Genomic DNA, 18,928 nt, shown 5'->3' with positions numbered 1-18,928 from the left:
TGTGCCTTAGGCAGGCATGACCTAGCAGCAATGGCACAGTGTGGCTTGAACCCGGGTCCGCTGGGTGCCAGCCCAGTATTCTACCACTGAGCTACACCGGTGCTTGTGACTTGTTGTCAAACTTACATTAGACTGGCTTGATGTCGGGAAGGCAATCGCGTTACTACGACTTACAAAGCGCTTTAAAACAGTGAAAGAACAACCAGTCATTGCACAATGCGATTACCCTAACGAGTAGGCCGTCCAATGCTCCAACCCATTACAAAAGCTTGTTCTAGTTTCTCTATTACCTGTGGCGGATACCCACTATAGCCATAATTCCTCATTATCGTCAGCCATTGCAAGTACAATTGGCTCGAAATTCCTTGAAGTGTTCAGCGGATACCACGCTTCTCAGAAGAATGACGAAAAATAGCATAGCGAATGCCAGCCTACTACCAAAAAGTATATTATTAATGTCCTAGTGGGTACCAAGCAAGTGTGCTTGCAGTAGTTACCCAATGAGTGTTTTGAAAAGGCCCTGAAAGGCCGCCCTTCTAGCTTTCGCTGTGACTGTTCTCCGCCTACCACGCCGGCCTGGCGTTTTTTTTTTATTCTGCGTGATAGAGGTTACGGACACCGACGGCGGTGGGGGCCAATTATGGCACCAAAAACTACCTCTGTTGTAGTCTCAAAACAGCTTTCGCTGTATTAGTTGTAGTTCTTCAGAAGTGGGTGATTGCAGGCCCATCTTTCTTAGGAGTATACATACCTGGTCCCAGCTGCTTGAGCATATAATCTGCCAGCATTTCTCGTATTATTTAGACGCTCACAATTTATCATCAACGATGCACCTGGGTTTTCGTAGGAGCTTATCTGCAGCGACGCAGCTTGCTCTGACAGTTCATAATCTTGCGCAAGCAATAAACCACCGGGAACAGATTGATCTAATCTTCTTAGACTTTGCCAAAGCCCTTTTTTAAAGTCTCGCATCCCAAACTCTAACTAAACTTAAATGGAATATTCGGAAACTCAGGTATTGCTCAATGGTTCACAGTACACCTGCATTCTCGTACGTAATACGTTGGAATAAATAAAAGTAAGCCCACAACCAGGTCTCTTTGATCCGACCTGCCATAAGGCGGTGTTTTCTGGGTCCTTATATATCTGATATCTATAAATTACCTACCCTCAAATGCGTCTGTTTGCAGACGCATTTGATTGTTTGCAAATGGATTGTTTGCAGATGAGTGTGTGACAGATAACAAGATCACATCCTTTAGAAACCAGACAGACCAGTACAACAATTTACAAAGAGTTTTACCTTGATGTAATGAATAGCAGATATCTTTCTATCCCACCAAATTGGTTTGAATGAATATAACAAGAAAAAGGGTACCCTTGAAATACAAATATAATAATGGGTCACACAAACTGAAAGGGGAACAGAATATAAATACTTAGGGCTAATATTTACTCGAGTATTGAGGTCGAACACTCATATAGACGTCACCTGTAAGAAAGTAAATAGAGAGAGAGATAGAGAGAGGAGGGGGAATCTACAGAAAGGTCGGCACTGAGCGATGTCATGATCAATCTTGCTATTTTACTTTGGGGGAAGGCTAAAAGGGAGGAAAAGGAGTAATGGTGGACCATGGCAAATAAAACTCTTCAGGGCCTGAGGCGAAGATTGCATGGCGAGGCATTCAAGGTGAAAAGTCTGGCGTACAAAATGTTAGTTCGACCGATAAATGAATATGCTTACACAATATGGGACCCTTAACTAACTTATAAGAGATATAAACCAGACAAAGTTCAAAGGGTGTCGTCCCGGATTATATGTAATTAATATCAAGTCGTACACTTCGCTTCCGATCTTTGTAACCGTGCTAACCTTCTCACCTTAGTACTAAAAACTAAGTGCATCCATTTAAAATTTATATTTCTCATTATTCGTAACCAGGTTAAAATTACCTTAATATATTTCTTTGTAGTTTCTCCAGATCCATGCTCTACACACAGACAGTGTTTATACATATAACTGCCACTCACCCCAAATGTCGAATTTAAATGCAGCTTCGTTCAGAAGGCGATTAAAAAATGGAACGAGTTACCAAGCCATATACTGATGTCTTCCTCCACCAGGGCTGCTTTCTTCAGCTTTAAAATCACTTATTTTCTCGGTTACAAATGCATCATAATATTTGTTTTAATTATATTTTATTCTTGTGTAGATGACGGGATGCATTTTTCCTCTTCGTTGATTTTTTTTTTCTTTTCAATTCACACTATGTAAGTCTGCGTGCATGTGTACACTGAATGGCTCACTTTTGTAATGTACTCCTTGGCCATTTTTATCTTGCTTGGATTTCAGGCCAACATTGTATGCCATTTTGTAAAATTGTATTTGTTTCCACTCCTGTAAAAAAACCCCTTGGGGTTAACAGTGTTATTACACAAGAGAAAAATGGGTGGGGGGGGGTAAGAATAAAGACGTTTTGTTAGTATCCTTTACTCAATAATTTTCGTGTGTCATACTTTATAGATAGCGGCACAGTCATCCTTACAGATACAGTGCACGATGCCGTTCTGATTGTCGTAGTATTCGTTATAAACATACCGTATGAAAATAAGAAAACTTTAGAACTGTGTAATACTTCTTTCGACGTAATAATTTTATTTATCTTAAGATGCAAGTCCACGACACGAAAGATTTAGATAGACACTCGACACGAAGCAACTCAGATACTGCGGTGTGCTCATAGTTTTCACAAATGCTCAACTCCTTGTGCTCGCGGAAATATTGCAGGAAGGCATCGTTGACATCTTTAATACATTGAGAGCCCAATTATTGCATGTGCTACTAATTGAGAAACTTACTCGCGAGTTATTGAACAAGAAAACCTTCTGAAGCATTACAGTCATGGCATATAGGGCCACTTCTCAACGTGCTTAACTTATAGTGACATTAACATTGCTCTAAACACAAAACAAGCTTTTATATATTGCACCTGGACTCGTATATCATGTCGTATATCGATGTGACTTGTCGCTGAATCAGTATTTCAAACGTTCAATATTGTTACAGTTGATCACCCTATTTTGTCGCTTGATTTACCATTGTTCCTATGTGGCTCATTTAAGGCTATTTTGTGCATCGTTGGGGCCATTTTAGTGAGACGGCCTTCTACCCAGATGTCCTAATTTAATAATCACTCATAAGTTATTCATTTTATTTATTGGGGCTCTCGTACCTACTGTCGTGCGGAACGCCCTCCTAGAAAGTTTATAGTGAGCTATCGGAGGCACCGCGGAGGTCTCGAAAAGCTTGCGCGTTGTATGAGATAAAAGAATCCTATCTGGCTCTGACGAATAAATCAGCGTGACGCCTAAATTTTGGCACTTCAACTTCCTACTTTGTTTTATTTCCACGACTGCCGGAGTACTTGTTTTCTCCAAAAATAAATCATGTAGTGTGTTCAAGCTTATTTTAAGTTACGAAAATATATTTAATTGCGATGGCACAGCACCCTCATCCCGAGTTGCGCAGTAGGTCGTGGCATGGTGTATCTTTTTGCTAATGTTCTGTCTGGAGTTCGTCCTTACGCAGGTAACTCGTTGACCTACGATGTGGCAGCAAGCATTTTTTTTCATTAAAGTCAGCAGCAAAGCAGACTGGAAATCACTGAGAGCACATTTCGTGAACTTTTCGTAGCTTAATTTAGTTTTCGGCAGCAAAAAAAAGAAGTGAGTATAAACTGTAGAGCTTGAATTGTTCTTTGTTTGATTAGTAATTTAACGTACTCAAGAAAGGTCGTTACTAATGAGATTAACTCCAGCATAGTCATAATGAGTCGATTCAAAACTGAGAGTGTAGTCTCACCACTCGTCTGCCACTCCAGCTCTTCAGCGTCACTTAGCGGCACGTCACGTATGCTTTCCTGTGACAAAACCTACTTACTTTAACTTCTGCAGTTGGACCAGCCAAAATTTTACGATTGCTCTGTTTTTACTTTAAACTCACTTAGCGTGTCTTCAAGAAGCTAATTCACGACGTTACGCGCAGGCGCCTAACGGCACTCACAGCGCATGCATGCTTAAACAACGGTTTCACTCATTTTTTCATCGTTTTTCTAAAGACGTACTTCAACCTTACGGGCACGTGGACTTACGTGGCAGTTACGAAGCTTCGGTACTCGTATTTAAAAAAAATAGGAAAAGGAAGCACACGAAGCAGCGCGAATCTTTCCGCTCTGTTCGCGCACCTGTACGTCTGCTCAAGAAGGTTATCATGCGTGCGGGCCTATGCAAATTACAACGACTGCTCGATACCGACCAGGTTTCTTCGCTCTGACGGCGGCTCGCTCTGTCCACGGGCTGATTTCTTAGACAGTGCGTGGAATGGGCAAAGAAGAAGCGAGGACGCGATATTCCTTGGATCGTCTATGGACTAATTCACTAATGGCTCATGCAGTCGGTAGCGGACCCTCGTTTAGAAAAGGGGCTATACCTGCCCGCCTTTGTTTTTTTTTCATTTCGCACTTTTCATTCATGAACCTTGTTTATTTCTTTCTATTTACATTTGTTACTTGAACCTCAATGGGGCTCTCGGGTTGCCGGACGTCTCCGTTAATTTGCTCAGCAAAGCGCTCATGTCGAGGAGCGAAATACTGAGAAAGAGAGAGAGAGTTTCACTATTGCTCTGTTTGGCCACCCGAGCTCATTTGTGCGTGCATGTGTAATTAGAGACCGTTAACGAGAGAAAGGTGAGAAGGACGCCGAGATGAGAGCGTCATTTCTGCCTCTTTGACAAAGGGTGTCGTCAAAAATGCTGGCGTCGGTAATGGTAGGGCTGCTGCTGCGCGATTCTCGCTGACGCCCCCTACATCTTCACCCCACCAGCCTTTTCGCTCACACACTTACACATATTCTTAGCCTAGCGTAGAGCTGTGCCATCCTACAAAAAGCTCTCCACGACTGCCATGGTGCGCAATTAGCCGCCTCACAAGGATGAGAGAAGTTAGCAGGAAAAAAAAACATCCACAAAGAAAAGGGAGCCACACATGCCATTAAGGGTAAGCATTATTTCTAAGCTACGAAGCAGTAGTCGAGCCCGAGCCCTGTGCTGCATTTTGCTCATTCCCGCGCTAATTTGTTCTTTTCTCTCTCGAACAAACTACAGTAACGTGTGGCTCCACGCAGCCATGTTCCCACTCGCTGATTTTATTCTCCGTGGCGGTCAAATTGCACGCTGCACGCAAGGTCGCAAAGCCCAAGGATATCCTTAATGAGCTGCTCTGCACACAAGTTGTGTGTATGCTTGCGTTCTTTTTGTCCGTTTTCTTTTTTTGTTTGTTTCGAGCGATAATTTCATTCAGGAACGTTAAGACGCGAGAGTGCTTTAAACGCATGCCCCCTATCCACAATGGACGCTAAAAGAACAACTGGTATTTTTTGTACTCGCTTGCTAATGAGCGTGTATAACGCACCATCCCGCAAATTTCTATCCTTTTAGTTATATCAATACTTAAGTAAAACACAAGAAATACATTCACATATTGCATTTTCTCATAATCCACCTTAGTAGCGCTTTAAAAGTGTATAACTAAATCATGTTGTGGTGAAAGTGGGTAGATTTTATTTAACCCTATATAATATTACTTTAACTTTATACGTATATTACAGACGCTTTTACGGGTATTAAAAAATTACATATACTGTTATATGGGCGGGAATCAAAAGTGAGTGCTGCCTACATTATCACTCATGATGTAAGTGAAAGCTAAACACCACGCTAGCCTCTAAGATTTATATTATGTGGGAGAATAACTTCAGTGGCACAAATACTTTGCATTATGTTTGTCTGTTCTTTGGTGATTTTTTTTGTTTTTACACTTTATTTCTAGTTAGCTTCTACTTCCTTTGCTTCTTTCTGTGATGCAGAGCAGCCAGTTGGTACCTAAGCCCTCTTCGTAGCTAATCTTGGAAAGAAAACAAGCAACTGAGTCCGCATAGTAGTCATACGTGTGACCACTAATGGTAATAAGAACTGTCAGACTTTAACGTGTCCACACCCCCATATGAATATGAGAGAGCCGTAGTGGAGGGATTCGGCAATTTTGACCACACGGGGTTCTTTAACGCTTACCTAAACCTAAATACACGAGGCTCAAGCATTTTCACTTCATCGAAAACGCAGCTGCTGCGGCTGGAATTCCATCCCGTGACCTGCGAGTCAGCAGCCCAGTGCCTTAGCCACCAGACCTCCGTGGCGGGTACATGTGACCACAGCTGCTACTTAAAGAAAAGCGGGCGTGTTGTGACAATACTGTATTGTTTTCTTCTAACATGGCAAAAAAATGGTTATCACAACTATACTTACGTGCTACGTGCGGCAATTTATCTCAGGATATGTTACTATTACTTCTAGCAGCCATGTTCACATGATTTAGGCACTGTTTGTCATAAGAAATGTGAACGTCACCTAACAGTGAGGAAATACACTGTTCCTGTACGACCCCTTCCTTTCGTGATTAGTAACACCTCCCAAAGAAAAGTGCGTAATGCTCGTCAAGCTCGCTGCCTGCCATCGTACGCTCTTGGCAATTCAGTTTCAGGTGCGCTAGACGAAGAAAATATTACCTTTATTCGTATAGTATCATCACCTGAACGATGAAAAGAAGACATTCTGTGCAGTAGATCCTGGTCTCCTCTCTCTCAGTGGTTGCCATGAACAATGTGCACTTTTTCTAGAAATGCGCTAAGCTTTACTGCTTTTCAAATAGCAACAGATGCCGATTCTCTTGGAGAAAAACCACACAAAACAAACTCAACACGATGAAAACAAGACGAAAGCGGTGTGGATGTTCTACCTCTGTCTTCCCTTCTTCTCGTTTAGTTTATTTCGTGTTTGTAATGACAACAAAAATTGATTATGGTCTAGCTCAGTGAATTATTTTTTTTTTCAGCATTTTGTTTCAACTTGGCTTATTCGGACACTTAAAGAACCAGTCAACAGGCTCCGACGTTATTTTTACACCCCGTGAAGAAACTCGGCAATTTCTATAAAAGACCGCGGCAATCATATTTCCCCAATATTGCAGTGCTGCACGCCGCAAGGAGTCTTCATTTCGAAAAACAATTCCCGCGCCCTTTCCCACTCCTGGCCTTTCACGTGCATGCAGTGACGCAAAGTCCCCGATCACCGACTTGAAGTAGCACGCAGTCCGTCGATTGCTCCAAAGCAGTGACGACGACGGGCTACGACTTCCCCTCCTTGTTCGGGAAAAGTGTGGCTAGGCCTCGCGAAAACTTGAAACCAGCTGGAACCAATGTTATAACCTCAGTAACTTCCTAATATAGCACGTTTTCGCAAAACTCTTGTGGAACCATGTTCACAAAGCAAAACTACACGTATTTCTCCTGATAACAATTTTCGAGACTCGGGGGTTGTTTACAAGCCCTTTAAATCTTTCTCTCTATTATTCTGAATCTCTCTAAATACTTGCTGTATTCATCAAATTGTGTTTCATCAGTGTGTGAACTCTTTCTTGCAACTGAAAAAGAACACGAGACAGGCGCACACAGCTGCTTGTCTCGATTTTCGAATACGGGAAACGAGCCCCTACACTAAAAATTAACCAACTGCGTTCAACAAAACAATACCTTACTTTTCTTGTGAGGAAGACTTTCATCGTATATTCAGCACTTCGTCCGTTTTATTTACTCGTTTATTTTTTACTTGTTATCTTATAGACCTTAGTTGTACGGTCACCTCCACCGTCGTGAGAGCACCGAAGAGGAGTGCTCTCGATGAATGCACCGCGCGAAGCTAAAGTGGTACGGCCTCACGCATCGGGAGTCACTTGAAAGACAGGCTAAACAATGAGCGGACCACTATAAGCACCACTGCGTACGCTCCGGTAGCGCGTGAAGCTCTAGCTTCCGCCTTGGCGCTCTCGGGGCTCCCTGGCGGCTTTCGTGCACCGTTAGGCCGAGAGAGGACTCCTGTAATTGCGGTCCCTTCTTCTGGTCGGTGACCTCCTGTCAACCAGGCTGTGCGGTTCAACGCGCATACGGCGAAGCTCGCGTGGCTTTTTCGAACACAGTCTGCTGACGACTTCATGCACACAACCTGAACACTGAAGATGAAATGCTGAAATCACGCAAGGCAGTAAGATATATGTTCTTGTAGTCCTTGTTCAATACCGTCAGAACCTTCGCCCATTTCTGCAAACAGCCTATTCCGCCCTTCATTGTTGTTATTTTTGCATCGGTGAAAAAAAGGTTACACAAAATTCAAGGCTTTGCGACCAACAAAGCGGCCTAGCAAAATTTATCTTGACAGCCAAAGAGGAACACGAGTGCAGACAAAAAACGACGAACACAGATACGTTTCTCTGCCCCCTTTCTTCCACCTGTGCTGGTTTTCATGATCGATTACTCACTCACCCTGGTCGCATGTTCACCTCTTTTCAGGTCACGCGAGCAAAACTAACTATACCACTCTGCTTGCATGATCACTATTTTCTTTGCAGGAACAGTTTTGCACTAGGTATACAGGAACTATGCGAAAGTTTGCGCCGTGAGAATATAAACATCAAAATAGTTTCCACGGAACTACAAAATGCAGCAAGGCGACGTTCTATGGTGACGCAAAGATACAATCAATACACTGATTGATTATTGACAAATTCATTGAATATTTTATTGAGTGATGAGTGAGTTGTTATGAATGCCACAGCTCTCATCTTACTTCAGCCACGTAAAACTCTTTTCTGTGCACGCCATGCTCTGTTAAAATATGGCTTAAAGCACCATGCTTTGTTAAATACGGGGAGAGAGCATAGTTTGTCAACTAAGAATAACACGGATGGCCACTTTACGGAGAATCGCCAAAGGTATGAATGCATTCCGAAGCTCGCGCACACCGCTTTTCTCAAACGTTCACATAACAGAACGGAAAGAAATCGTAGAAGCATACCATATTCATTGCAGTTGCTGTGAGCTTCTTTCTGTTTATCGTCAGGTTTTTATAATACATCGTTTTTTTCTGTTTTATTGACGCCGCTCATTGTTGTTTAGGCATTGCAATTACCTGTTGTTAGTTTTACCATGAATTTCGTCACGCGGCTTTGGTGATGAAGCTTTGTTTTGGTTTTTATTTTTTGTCAAACTGTTTCTTTCTCTTACGTGGTTCTTGACTAAGTATTTTTAGAGTTACGTTTAGCACCTGTGCAGAGTCTCTAACCTTTTTTCCAGGATGGTGAGCTTGTTTTTTCTCACATAGCTAGGCTGTTTTTTTTACCGGCTAGTTTAGTTTTGAAGGCACTTGTCTTCTAATGCATAAACTTTCGATGGTTAGGCTTTAGTGATTGCGCATTCACATTTCTAGGTACGTTTTCTATATAAATACCAGTGTCTCGTGGGGCGTTAACCTCGGACATTTTTTATCGCCTTTGCGCGGTTGAAAGCTGTTAAAGCATTACTGGTGCGCAGTCATGATGTGGTGTATTTGGTGAGGGTTGACACTTTAGTTATATAGGGCATGACTGATGAATGTTACCGCCTTGCTTTTAAAAATTCACATGTGTGCTCAATAAACATCAGTAGAAAGTTGAGTTTGACAGTGCAGCTTGCGGTCATTGCGGCAGCGATGAAACTATAGAGCATGTTCTCTGTCACTGCCCTCGTTACAGCGTGCAAAGACGGCAACTAGCTGCTGCGTTAGCTCGCCTTGACGACAGACCTTTGTCTGAACAATCAGTGCTGGAAAGACGACATGATTTGTGTGCTCACTGAAAATCAGTGAAGGCCTTACTGAACTTTTTGCGTGGCAGCGGCCTATTGTATAGACTGTAGCACCCCAGCTCCCCCCCCCCCCGTTTTTTTGCGCGCGTCTATTTCCCTCTTCGCTTTCTTTCCAATCTTTCTTCCCCATTCCCCCTTCCCCTAATGCAGGGTAGCAAACCGGATGCTCAATTTTCTGGTAAACCAGCCTGTCTTTCCCTCATTTTATTCTCTCTCTCTCTCTGAGCGCTAGTCCTGAGTGCTTCTTTTCTATAACCCCGTTTTATAGCGCTCGTCTGCTTCGCATCTCTTAAAAAGTGTCATTCAACTCCGCCTCGTTCACTGCAGCTTACAACAGCCGATAACTTGAAAAAAGTAATGTTGTGAGGCGTAACCTCATGCTATTGCAGCAAGCAATTTTTTACCAGGCCGCAATGCTTTGAGGAATACAAGAGAACTCACTGAAAGTTTCCTCAAAAATATTTTATTTCTTCGACGCTACATTTTGTCCAACGCCGCACAATGATACACGAGGTGCCTATCATTGAGAAGCCTGGACACGTAATGAACGCGCGAATCTCGCTGGGCGAGGGCTCTCTAAGTGGGTGCCATAACAATAGTTGTCCAACCCAAACGGCACGCCAGATAATCTAGTGGAATCTCCAGCAGTGCTACTACGTCGGAAGTATAGCACGAGAAGCTTAACACACTAGTTCTAGCTGATAACCATGGTGGTGAAAAGTAAACATTGTTATGTTCTCACACTTTCATGTTCCTCGTCATTTACCTCTCGTCCTTTCGGTGCAGCAATTACAAAGAAAGAGATCCACCTGATATTTACCTCAACGTCAAGTTTTGGCCCCGGTTTTCTCACCACCTTCCTCCTGGAAGACTGCGCCGGCAAGGAGACAGACCGCGGCGGTCGATACAGAGGGCACGTGGAGTGGCTGGAGCCGATGCGGCCCCGAACCAAGGACACCTCTTGAGAAGAAAGACGCGCAAAAACAGTGAGTATATATGTTTACATATCTCACTCGCCTGCTTACTGATAGAATTACAATACTACCGTCTCATCTCACTACGCAGTGTGCTTACAGAACCAACGATGTCTCAAAGACGATTGATGTCAAGTTCTTGTATGTCTTCAGTGGAAGGATGAATGCATAGAAAAAAACCTATTCAGGTCCTTTACAGAGTCTTGCCATCAACCAGACTTGTGTCGAAGTCTGACTGGAAAATCAAGCCTCCAAGCAATGAGCGCACTATTACTGGAATAATAATAATCAACATATTACATCGGCATATGCTTCCCGTGATCTCAGTGGTTGAAAATACACAGAAAAGAACTGTACTGAACTCACGTCAACGTAACACTAGAATAGACTAAAAGAAGAGGTGGCCATATATTCATTCATTCATTCATTCATTCATTCATTCATTCATTCATTCATTCATTCATTCATTCGTTCGTTCGTTCGTTCGTTCGTTCGTTCGTTCGTTCGTTCGTTCACCACGTCTTCGAAATGCATCGCTAACATACATGCCTGCTATTCACGTGGGTGGCATGGGCATTCAAGCATAGCCGCATGATGTCACGCGCGACGCATTGCTTAAGGCCAATAGGCCTCGTATTCTTTCCAGACATGCATTGATTCTGCAACCGCGTGGTCGCTTCCCTCGCGCTACTGCCAGACAAGGCGCCTGCAAGCTCGTCCCTCGGCTTTCAGGGGCAGCATTCTCCTGACAGGCTATATGCAAGCTACCGCAGAGACGGGCCGGAGGCGAACACGGGCCAAGACAGGAAACGAAGGGATATGCTGCAACCGCGTGGTCGCTTCCCCCGCGCTGCAGCTAGACAAGGCGCCTGCAAGCTCGTCCCTCGGCCTTCAGGGGCAGCATTCTCCTGACAGGCTATATGCAAGCTACCGCAGAGACGGGCCGGAGGCGAACACGGGCCAAGACAGGAAACGAAGGAATATGCTTTATACATGCGTGCTTTTCGAGGAGCTCTTCTTTCAGACAATGTCTAGGGTGCATTCTTTGTTTCGTCTCGTTGAACGAATCACTTTTCGAGATCCTCCGAGAGAATGCATGCGCGCCTGTACTCGCTCTTGGACAATATTCAACGCTCAAGGACAAATACTTTCCGCTCCTAGGATGGAGGGACACCGTGTGCCCCTCGTAGAGAAAGACGTGTGACCTGTAGACATGCTTTCAGACATTTTGTAAAGCAGAAAAGAGAGATATTAAAAACCAAAGGAAATGCAGGGAGGTTCACCAAATTGTACCCGGTTATGAAAAGAGGAGCAAAAGAATGAAGAAATAAAAAGAGGGAAACTAATACGCGTGCACCAATAGCAGCATGTGCCGTGTATCCACAGAAGGTCCTAAAACTGTGAACATTCACATAGTACTCATTGACTACGACTGCTTTAGATGAATTACACTACAATCCATGAGGTTAAAGAAACGCGATGGTTGTAGCGCGAGAACAGAACAACGACAAAGAGACACGAATAACACGATGGACGCGAAGAAAGCTTGCAAGGACTGGCTCTAAGGTATCCAGTCACCCGAGTATCTTAAATAAACAACGACTACACCTTCTATTTTGTCACGCGCGTACGCTTGTCCGTGAATGCGGTCTTAAATAAATGCGGAATGATCATGAGCACTCGAAGATATTTGCTTATATAAATCCAATGTCCTCGAAGTTCCTGGAAAACTGCCTGCACATAAGAAGGTTGAATGCAAGCTTCATTCCGTAAACCATCGTTCCCAGTAAGCAACAAATGTAAAGTAGTTAAAGCAACGACAGTATTTGTTTGCACAATGAATGGTACCAACCTTGGTTTACAGCGTAAACCTATGTTCTTTTCTTTCTTTCTTTTTTACAAGTAAGCGCATAATAGAATAACCTTTGCTTAGATCAACAAATTTCCAGAGACGCCTCGTCCACAAGACGCGCTTTATCAGCTAAGCTGCCATGGTGTGGGTTTCTCTACCGTGGTGCATAACAACGAACTCAGGGGGCGGGACTGTTGCATTTAAATTCGTCCCTCATGAATCATTTGCCGTGAGCTCGGTCTGGGCCTCCAGTGACATTCGCGAACCGTGAACGTTTTCAATGTTCATAAATGTCACACTTCAAGGACTTCGTGCTCGCATGAAGCCAAGAGCAGAGTCTGTAGCTTTTACTTTGAACGTACTATTCTTAACGCAAATATATTTCTTTGAAACCAATTGTCTAGATACTTAACGAAATGACTAAATTTTAGTGTGCAGCAAATTGTGTTTTTACTGATACTTAAAAAAGAAAATGTAGTTAAGTAATGCCTATATGAGAATGAGCTGAGGTACGCCATGAACACCGGTTAGGCTAATCCGCGCGCAAGTAAACTTTCCCGGCTTAAGCCACGAATACTGATAACAATGACAGGAATTGATTGATTGATATGTGGGGTTTAACGTCCCAAAACCACTATATGATTATGAGAGACGCCGTAGTGGAGGGCTCCGGAAATTTAGACCACCTGGGGTTCTTTAACGTGCACCCGAATCTGAGCACACGGGCCTACAACATTTCCGCCTCCATCGGAAATGCAGCCGCCGCAGCCGGGATTCGAACCCGCGCCCTGCGGGTCAGCAGCCGAGTACCTTAGCCACTAGACCACTGCGGCGGGGCAACAATGACAGGAAGTAGCTTCGCTCAAAAGCGTTTAAAACTCGGGAAAAGGGCCATACGCTATAGGCAGATTGCTATAATGCAGTAGTTTCACGACTGCCTTGAAGTAACTGATACAATTCACGACTACCAACCTCCTTCACATATAAGGATATATATCAGCACGCCAGACGGTTTCACAAGATTGCGGAGCCTGCGGGCTAAGGACGAAATGAATAACAAACTATCGCTATCTCTCCAACGTGAGATAGGGTGAACCCCACGCCCTGCGCGGCCGGAGGGAATCCCGCATGCTGGAACCCAATAAAGTTTATTCTCTCTCTCTCCAAACTTGCGAGACACATTTGCTGTCCCAATGAAAAACACGAAAGACGGGGAAAAAGAAAAGTTCATACTTCAAGTGCTGTAACAATATTTTTTTTCTGATGGTGAAGTGCACGTGACACGCCATTTTTGACAAATTATGGCAGAGCTCATATCCGAAGCATTCTATTGTTTGCACACTGACTTTCGAATCAGCGGTGCACCGACGTATACCATATATCCATAACAGAACATTCACTTCAGTTGCACTGCCAAGTCGCATGAATGCCCACGTTTCTGTTTCCTTTTTTAATCCTCTTTCTTTACCGTCCCTCTGGAGCAAATGATTTTTTCGCAACGAATTTTAAAGATGTCCCCCAGACCGATCTCGTATGGGCTGTAAAGCCGAGAACATCGTCGGCGGCGGCATGCCACTGACACTACCGTTTAGGTGGCGTCTTCTCGCTCGTTGGTAGTGGTAAAGAAAGAGGGTAATTCTGTCTTTCCCCCTAATGGAATAATAAAAGTGAGTAAGTACACGCACGCACACACACACACACACACACACACGCACACACACACACACACACACACACACACACACACACACACACACACACACACACACACACACACACCACCGGTGCGAGGCGGTGGCGACGAAAGCACCTATGCTCGCGTAATGTCCCTTCCCTCTGGGCCCGGAGTGCTTGTTCGATCGACACTCGGCTTCCCAGCGAGGATGGTACGTCGCTCTTGCTTGTCTTTCGAGAAGGCGATGTCGCACTCAGGTCAGCCCTAGCTCCCGCCCGAGCTCGCCTAGCACGAAACTTTCACGCCTCATAGGGCGGCCAAATACCATGCAAACGTCGCTAGATATGAGAGGCTCCCATTAGCGGAAGCACCACACTCGGCCCGCTGCCGGCGTCGAAGAAACTAGTGCTGAAGAAACCACGGCACGGAGAAGGGGTAGTTCGCGCGGGTCGTGCAGGCTGAAGCATCATTGCCGCTGTTTCGCGTGATAATGACGTTCTTGTTGCTGATACACACACCCTCTAGTGGTTGCCGCGACTCAACAGCAGCGACACGGGTCGCACTGCCAAAATGTCACGAAGAAAGTTGCTGCTTGAACCACATAGGGCACCGTGGGGTGAGCGTGGAGTATTTCATGCACGGAGGCATCTTCAACACCTTCATTCCATCGCTTAGCCATAAAGAGAAATTATCTAACGTATCTCGTCCCTGTAGTGTCCTTCTGCACTGTATAGCATGACACTCATCAAAACACGCTTTCAATCTGGTGGTTTCCAGAGCTCAGGCTTATTCAAAGCCGAGTGTGCGACATTCTTTGAAAGGTCCATTAAATGAACGACAGCGTTTTTTTTTAAATGCGTCCTTGTGCTAAATACAGTGCGACGCTCCGTCAACTTCTCTAGCTATGCTAATTCCGCATAGCTACCCTTCTGTGTTGGTCAGACATCACTTCTTGTTGGTGAAACGTGTATCATGATTTAGAGCAAGGTGTCTTTAACACCTCTCCCCCACCCCCCACGTTTCGTAAAACTAGTGTGCGGTACTTGTTCAGCGTAAAAAACGAGCGACGAATTCAGCATTGTTGAGCACACAATTTACCATCGGGGAAAGGAAGAAAAGAAGGAACAGGAAGGAAAGGAAACACAGGGATGTTATCTTTGCAAGTTTTTCAGCGCGCGAACATAAAAAGAGGGACAGGGTAGACAGAAAGAGCGCTGACTTCCAACAGTTGAAAGTCAGCGTTCCTTTTGTCTACCCGGTTCCTTTTCCTATGTTCTCGCTCTGAAAAACTTGCAAATATGACTATTTGCCAACTAGCCCAAGCTTCCACTCTTGCAGGTATGTTAACCAGTCTAGAACGACCGGTATGCTACCCTACACTGGGGACAGGCATGAGGGTGTTTGAAAGCTGGAGAGAGAAAGAGAGAGAGAGAGAGAAGAGAGCACGTGTATACAAAGTCGCACTTCACAGTCATCATAACAGTATTAGTCCATAACAGCCAGAGCAAATCTGTTGCCTTCAAGAATCTGAAGGCTACTTTCATCGCCTTCACCTGCGATGACCTCTTTGAACATTTCAGAATGGTAACAGCCGTCATCGGTCTGCTGCCTATGCGAGCTAGCGTGATTGCAAGTGACTTTCTTGAAGATGTGCTGTAGTGTCTTCTCGCTATTACAATTGTCACACAAGCGTTGTCAGCCATATCGAGACGAAATAAAAATGAGTTCGTGAAAGCCACACTTAGTCATAAATGGCAAAGTACAATGGTGTCATTTCGGCGTAATCCAGTAGGCGTCTGTATGGGACCTTCGCTGAAGATATGTGAGTAGGGTTGTCAGCCATGTCGATACGAAATGAAAATGACTTTATGAAAGCCGCTCTTAGCCATAAACGTCAGAGTGGTATCATTTCGGCGTAGTCCATTAGGCGTTTGTGAATGTAAGGGGTTGGGGCTAAAGTGGACTTGATTGCGCAATGTACTTGTATTACAAGTTGAGAGAGTGATTTTCCGTGTTGCCACTTGAAGTTGACTATCGTAGTCGGTCCTTGATAGCGGTACTGTCTCAAGCCTGTTGCTTTGAAACGCTGATCAAGCAGTTCTGCCAGCATGTCCCACTTTCATGGCCAGCCTCTCCTCCTTCATCTCAGTAAACACCTCAACCTCATCTTTCTTCTTCTTCTTCTTCTTCTTCTTCTTCTTCTTCTTCTTCTTCTTCTTCTTCTTCTTCTTCTTCTTCTTCTTCTTCTTCTTCTTCTTCTTCTTCTTCTTCTTCTTCTTCTTCTTCTTCTTCTTCTTCTTCTTCTTCTTCTTCTTCTTCTTCTTCTCCGTGCCCTTTGTCAAACGCAGTATGGAGGATATACCGAACCTCTAAGATCAGCTGTTTGCATGGTCTGTGCCGCAGGGCTGAGTGTAAAGCTATGCTATTTTTGGGTGTGTTGGTAAACGAAACTTGACGACGTATATAGCACTGACAGACAGGTATATGAGAGAGATGACAAGTTTAAAGACTGCGGAGCTGCCTTTGAATAACTTAAGACTAAAGAAATGTCGAAACCTTGCTTGCACCTGATGGTCTGTCAGCCCTCATCAAATCAGAACGGTGAGAACTCTGTTTTAGCTGGTGCGCGATGAATGACGGCGTCATGGCGGGAGAGAAATGCCCATCCTAGGATGACTTCGTGAGACCACCAGGAATTATGATCAATTTGACGGCGTACATCGCATCCTGAATCATGAGGTGGTTTGCGAACACCGCTGTAGGGCGAGTGCTTTGGGTGCTGGCTGTACGGAGGGAGAGCCCGGAAAGTGGCGTCGTCCCTTTGGGCAGTACTTGGACAAGTCTTGCGTTCATGACGGATACTGCCACTCCAGTATCTACAAAGGTAGATGCACAAACACCGTCTACAAGCACATCTCTCACGTTCGATGGCTTCTCTGTGGGTTTTCGCAGTTCGACAGCGTCGCAGCCCTTGCCTTGTTGACTGCGATAACAAGCTGTGCGTAGCTTAATGGCGCAGCTACTGAAGCCGGCAGGTGATACAAGAATGACCTCCGCCATTTACTTCTACATCGCTCGGTTGAGGGGAGGCAGAAGTGTATTGGACGGCTGTTTAACATGTTGGGGTGAAGAGAAAGCCAGTAAAGAGACCTGGCGAGCCATTTCCTCTTGCTTTCCACTTGATTTCGGCGAGCAAAATGGTGTGGTCAGCAACTACTGACAAGCCCGCGCTATCAGCGTCGCGTGATGGCGGTCGATGCGTCATCAAGTGCTGCTTGTGCAGCTCTTCGTAACTTTGGCACAGCGTAATGACCTCTGTCACAGTGCCAATTAAGGTACTTGGCTCGGAGCATGGTGAATGCATAGTTGGTGATCTCTTATAGAACATGCGCGATTCTGTCAGACTCGTACATGCTCGCGTCCTCTTTCTTGCCGAATTAAGTCAAGGATGTCGTCGGTGTAGCTAGTGAAGGACTCGCCGGTCTGCTGTGCTTCTTCGCACAAATGCTATTTGGCCTGGAGCTTACGAACGGTAGGACAGTCGAACACGTCGACGCCGGTGGTCCTAAAAGCAGACAAAGTCGAAAAAATTGGATCCGTGGTTTTGTACCACATGCCGGCCACACGCGTGAGGTAGTAAACCAGGTTGCTGAGTTTGCCTGCTTCGTCCCAATGATTGAGGACGCTCACGCATTTGCACATGGCGAGCCAGTACTCGACGTCGGAGCCATCCGCGACTGTGAAGACAGGAGGGCTGTGGATGCGGAGAACACCGGGACATGGCGTCGGCCCAAGAGGAAGCGTTTGCTTAGCGTCGTCTTGGGGCATGGTAGATGGCACGGTACGGGATCAAAGTTCTAAGGGCATCGCCACCTCGCATGGCCGACGCAGGCACCATCTGCTAGAAACAAATTGGCCCCGTATCTGCATGTAATCTGCAAATGTCGTCGAAAGACGATAGTCTTGCGCGTGGAGAGAGTGAACAAAATATTTATTTGATGTTCGGCGCAGGAAAATTGGTGAATGGTATTTAGGAGGTGCTGCGTTAGTGCCTCGAGCATGCAGCGGAGGCGAACGAGCGCATCACGTCACGTCACACGTCAGACATGAGCGCAATCTGGCAGTTTTTCTCTTTTTTGGAAAACAAAGCACGTGGCCTTGAGACGGGAGTGTGCGCCCGTCTCTGAGGTGATGGGGTGTAGAACGCAAAGTGATGGGTTGGTGCCACCACCGTATCGTCTTAGCAAAGCGTTGGAAACGCTTGCCTTTTCGTACAAGCTTTGCATGGTCAGCGCTACGTGATAAAAGCTGCGCTCCTTATAATTACTTATGTATGCCTTTTTTAGTAAAAGACCCACATACAGGATATTGATGTGTTGTATAGTGCCTCAGATATGCGCAATAATTGCTTTTTAATTGGGAATCGCACAAGTATAAACGCTGAATCCTGAGCAACTTTGGTGGGCGCTGCGGATGGTGTCAGCCGTTTGGAGTATCGTTTGGCTACTTTGGTGCCGTTTAGAGTACCGTTAAGGGCGGACAAACAGACAAATGTACGGATGGACAGACAGATCAATATTTTTTCGTCGAAGGTCCCCAAGAAAGACTGTCGTCGTTAGAAACAACTGCTCGCGCAGC

At 45.0% G+C, this 18,928-nt stretch overlaps 1 long non-coding RNA gene across 1 annotated transcript in view; it reads left to right on the top strand.

Annotated features, from left to right (window-relative positions):
- The window catches only part of LOC142802734 (uncharacterized), an 87,131-nt gene extending 76,362 nt beyond the window's left edge, over positions 1–10,769 (top strand). Inside the window, exon 4 of the long non-coding RNA XR_012893972.1 lies at positions 10,576–10,769. This is a non-coding gene — a long non-coding RNA (uncharacterized LOC142802734). The remainder of the gene's footprint in view (positions 1–10,575) is intronic.
- Positions 10,770–18,928: the final 8,159 nt, after the last annotated feature.

The sequence above is a fragment of the Rhipicephalus microplus genome, chromosome 3 (assembly GCF_043290135.1).
Source record: "Rhipicephalus microplus isolate Deutch F79 chromosome 3, USDA_Rmic, whole genome shotgun sequence".
Taxonomy (NCBI): Eukaryota; Metazoa; Arthropoda; class Arachnida; order Ixodida; family Ixodidae; genus Rhipicephalus; species Rhipicephalus microplus.
The sequence above is the reverse complement of the archived record's forward strand: the minus strand, read 5'-3'. Positions and strand labels throughout refer to the sequence as shown.